This window comes from Nannospalax galili, unplaced genomic scaffold (genome assembly GCF_000622305.1).
Source record: "Nannospalax galili isolate Female #2095 unplaced genomic scaffold, S.galili_v1.0 scaffold923, whole genome shotgun sequence".
In the NCBI taxonomy this organism is placed as follows: Eukaryota; Metazoa; Chordata; class Mammalia; order Rodentia; family Spalacidae; genus Nannospalax; species Nannospalax galili.
Genome location: NW_008349753.1, coordinates 407476 through 413042, shown reverse-complemented (window position 1 = coordinate 413042; position 5567 = coordinate 407476).

Sequence of the window (5567 nt, the reverse complement as noted above, 5' to 3'; positions counted from 1 at the left end):
AGAGAGAGAGAGAGAGAGAGAGAGAGAGAGAGAGAGAGAGAAAAGGATGGCTCCTAAGGACATGCCTCCAGTTATCTCTGTCTTCCAATCTTCCAACAAGGCTCTAGTTCCAAATTTCCTGTCACCTCCCAACAAATCCATTGTTGATAAAGTCATTTATTAGGTCAAATCCCTCATTATCCAACTGATGGGATCTACTACCTGGGAACCAAAATTTCAGCACAGGAGCCATTTAGGGGATGCTTCATGCCTAACCTGTAACAATATGTAAATGACATCCTATATTTGTATGTCAGTTCTCAGTGCTTATAGGGAATTGGTTCTAGAACTCTTATATGCTCAAATTCCTTATATAATTGTTTGTTAAATCATCTCTGTTTTACTGATCACCCATAATACAGTGTAAATGCTCTGTAAACTGCCCTTCTAGTATTGTTATGGGCTAGTCACAAGCCTGTGTATGTTCAGTACAGATGTAATTTTTTTCTTTTTAAATTTGTTAATAAAACAGAAAACTAAACCACAGACAATTTCTTGCTCTTGCATTCAGACAGTGAGTGTATTGTTTGTGTATTACAGTGTATTACAGTGGTAGGTTTAAAAAATAAACTAAAATGTCAATATACTGGTTTCACCAAAAACTACAGGTTAGAGTATTTGAAATTCAGGCAATGAAATGTTAAAAAGAGCAAATTGAATACTTGAAATTGCAGTCTCTCAACAGGAAGACGAGTCTTCTGTAATAGTCTTCAATGTGGCTCATTTATAATCATTAAAAATTAAAGATCAATCATGTTAAATAACCCCTAAAGGAAAAAGTCAACTTAACTGATAACTTTCACAGCTTCTGTCAAGTTCAAGATCAAAGAGCTGTAGTCTTGTTTAAACAGAACACGCCATACGGTGGCTGCCTTGGCTGTTCCTCTAAGATTCTGTGATTTCTTCAAGTAACTCCATCAACTCAATGGGTCCATTTTTCCTTCTCCATCTGAAAGAATAAACTTTTTTTTCCAGCGGGATGAATTTTTTTTAGCCTCTTGTCTTAGTTTGTTTTCAGTTGCTAAGATAAAAACACTGACCAACTTGAGGAAAAAAGGGTTTATTTCATTTACAGCACAGTCCATCATCAAGGGAGGCCAAGGCAGGAATTCGGGGCAGGAACCTGGAACACAGGCCATGGAGGAACACTGCTTACTGGCTTGCTCGCCTGGCCTGTGCTCAACATACTTTCTTACACAATACAAGACCACTTGCCTAAGGGTGGCTCTGCCCACAGTGGGCTGAACCCTCCCACATCACTCAACAATCAAGAAAATGCCTCACAGACTTGGCCACAGGACAACCCAATGGAGACCATTCCTCAACTGGGGTCCCTCTAACCAGGTGTTCAAGTGGACAACTAAAGCTATCCAGTACACCTCCTTATGAAGCAGATGGTTCAGTCAGTGAACTAAGCTACCATGCTGGCGTTGATGGGTGATTGGAACCTCTGGATATTTTTGATCTGTAATTTGTTGAGGCTGTGAATGGAGAACTACTGATGACATACATGACCTACACATATGTGACCATGCATCACGTCATGACAAGAATGTGTTCTGAGAAATGGGCTAGTTGATTTTATAATTGCATGATGTCATAGCGCATGCCTATGATGGTGTAGCCTGTTGCACTCCTAGACTACAACGCATTTGTCTTATTTTGTTTCTCCATTACTGTGACAAAACACTCTGACCACTACCAACTTGGGGAGGAAAGGGTTTATTTGTCTTACATCTCCTGTGAGTTCATCAGGGAGCCCAAGGTAAGAACTCAGGGCAGAAACTTGGAGGCAAAAGTTGGAGCACAGGCCATGGAGGAGCGTTGCTTACTGGCTTGCTCCCCTGGCCCCTGATCAGCCTGCTTTCTTATGTAACACAGGCCCACCTGCCCAGGGGTGGCACCACCCACAGTAGGCTGGGGCTTACCACATCACTCAACAATCAAGAAGATGCCCCACAGACATGGCCACAGGCCAGTCCTATAGAGGAAATTCCCCATTTGAGGTTCCCTCAACCCAGGTGTGTCAAGTCGACACTAAAGCTATCCAGCACAGCATTGCCATCACTGTACATGTAGATTGTTCTTAAATGTTTAAAGGCTGTTATGCATATATGTTTAAATATGTATATGTACACTGTAGCTCCAAACCCAGCACCTTGGATAGCATGATAACACTACAGACTTTCCATTAAAATGAAGAACACAAGGAGGCTCACTATTTAACACTGAACTAGAAGTAATAGTCAATACAATTAGATAAGAAAAGTAAACAGGGTCAGCAAGATGGCTCAGTGAGTAAAGGTGCTTGTGGTCAAGCTGATGACCTAGGTTCACTCCTTTCGTCCTACATGTTAGAAGGAGAGAACCAATCCCCAAAGATCGTCCTCTTGTCCTCTTGCTTCCAGACATGCTGTGGCATGTGTGTACGCATGCACACGCGCGTGCACACACACACACACACACACACACACACGCTCTCAGAAACACAATGAATAAATAAATGTAATAAAATATATTTTAAAAAAGCAAATGTCAGGTTGGAAACTGGAAATGAAATGAAATTGTCTCTGTTTACAGGTGCAGGGGACCAAATAAGGTACAAAACCTTATTTGAATTCTGATTCAAGCATTAAAACTGTAATAAATTATTCTTTTTTTGCATTTATGTTCTCTCTCTCTCTCTCTCTCTCTCTCTGTACGGAGACTAGAGGACAACTTGTGAGAGTCAGTTCTCTCCTTCTACTATGTGGGTTCTGGGAATTTCAAGTTGAACTCAGGTCCTTAGGCTAGGTGGAAGATGCCTTTAGCCACTGAGTCATCTTACCAGTTCAAAAATTATTTTTATGAAAATACATTTGGCAGGGCTGGAGAGATGACTCAGCAGTTAAGAACAGTTGCTGTTCTTCCAGAGGACCTGGGTTGGATTCCCAATACCCACATGGTAGATAACAGCTATCTGTAACTTCAGTTCCAGGAGCTCCTACGCTCTCTTCTGGCCTCTGTGGGGATTGCATACACACGGTGCACTTACATACATGCAGGCAAAACACATACACATAGAAATTAAAAACATTTTTGTATTGTTTTTGAATTTTTGTATATTTCATACACTTTTATTTTTGGTCTTTTTGAGACAGGGTCTCCCTGTAGCCTGAGTTGGCCTGGAACTCACTATGTAGACCAGGCTGGCCTTGAACTCACAGAGATCCACCTGCCTCTGCCTCCCCAAGTGTGTGTCACCACGCCCAGCAGTATTTCACATACATTTTAATCATCTTCATGCCCCCTCCCCAACCCACATCCTCCCATACCCTCCCACCAGATTTCATGTGTTCTATCATTTATGTTAAGGCCTATCAAGTCAAGTTAGTGTACCCAGACATTCCTCAGTGCAAGTTCATCCACTGGGGACTAGTCACTCCCTTTAGGAAGATCATCTATCCCTCACTCAGCAGTAATCAGCTGCTAATTGTTCTTCAGCTACGTTTTGGGCCTGCTGCCCATTTCTCCAGTTCTGTGCTGGGTTTTTGTCTGCTTGGGTTTGCCTAGGTCCTGTGCATGCTGACACCATTACTACAGGTTCATATGAGCAAGGTCCCAGGAGCCAGTAAGACTTTGTTTTCATATGGTCATACACCTTTTCCCCTGACTCTTACAATCTTTCCACCCCCTCTTCCACAATGGTCCCTGAGCTCTGGGTGGGTGAAGTTTAAAAAAGGAGTCCTGTCCAAGGACCCACACTCTGCAGACTCCTATTCTCTATGTTTTGGCCATTTGTGGCCTTTTGGGGTTCATTGCCCTCTGTTGCATGAGGGAGCATCATTGATGAGAGTTGAGAGAAGCATTAGTATTCTCTCCACCCTTTATTCCACTATGTTCTGTGAGCCTTAGGTTCCATTGTAGATGTGTCAGTTAGGGTGGGGCATTTCACAAACACTTAATCTCTGTGTGTGACAAACTGTGGAACTCTCTCATAGTCTTTGTTGCACAAGAAGCTTCTTTGGTGAGTGGTGACTGGCGACTGCCTTAGTTGTCTGTGAATATAATAATCCATATTTAGCATATAGTAAGAAATAACATTTCTCTAGGGATGTGACAGCCTTCAGGTTTTCTCTAAGATCTATGACCTCTCCAGCCATATATATTCGGCTATGTTTATAGTACCACACACGAGTTCCCTTCCATTGAGTGGGCTTTAAGTCCAGTTAGGTAGGTGTTGATCACCACCAAGATAAAATACCACCCACTGCCCCATTATAATTTGCTGTGCTGGTTATTTTTGTGGTTATTAGGCCTGGAAGCTGGGATTGGACCATCAATTGATGCCCTCCCTTAGCAGCTTCTATTGTGTCCTCCAAAACTATGAGGGCTAGCCTTCAGGGAGGTGGCTTCTAGGTCAGTTCCATCTCTACTGCTCTAAATCCTGTGTCCTGTCTTTAGCAATAGGGTCTTATCTTCAGGTTCTGGGAGGCAATCAAGGGCTGTAGCAATAGCCTATGTAGTTTTGGGAATCTCTTGGACTACCCTGGCCAACAACTCAAAGGGACTTTCTCCTGTCTGGCACAGTTTCTTTTTATATAACCTTCAGCTATACATATGAACTCATGTAGAGATATTGTATGTATAATTTTTCAGTAGGCTTTAAACGAATACGCTGCCCTCCGGTTTTTCACGTCAATTAAGCATTATTTCTCTCCTCTTTCTCTCTGCCTAATCCTCCCTCCTTCTTCCCCAATTAAAGCACCCCCACAATTACATTTTTTAAAATAAAAAAAAATAGACATTTGGAAAATTGGATACTGACAATATTAGTTATACTGCTAGATTAACATCCTTAAATATAGTTACAGCATTGTGCTTATGTTATTCATTCATTCATTTTGTGTGTGGTAACACACGTGGAACTCAGAGGACAACTTGCAGTTTCCTCTCCTTCCACATGTGCGTCCTGGGAAATGTTCTTAGGCTTGGCAGCAAGCACCCTTACCCACTAAATCATCTCGCTGGTCCCCCATGTATATATATTAATGTTTTATTTATTATTTTTATTTTATGTGTTTGTGTATATTGCCTGCATTGTAGGTAAGTGCACACGTGTTGTGCAATGCCTGCGGAGGACAGAAGAGGCCGTTGGATCCCCTGGAACTGGAGTTAACAGACAGTTGTTAGCTGCCATGTGGGTGCTGGGATTTGAATCTGGGTCTTTCACAAAAACAACCAGTTTTCTTAACCACCAAGCCATCTCTCCAGCCCTCCCCCCATGTATATTTTTTAAAAGTTGTTGTCTTTAAAACATACTTAATGAAATATGTACAGGTAAATAATAAGATGGGGAAAATAAGAATAAGGCATCTATATTATCTGTACATATATAATAGATCAAATAAGATCAGTTATGAGCTGGTAACTGTTGAAATGGGGTGATATACACATGGAGTTTATTATATGATTCTGCCTATTTCATATGTGTCTGTAACTTTTCACAATAATGTAAGAATTAAAATTTAATTATTTAGTATAAGCCA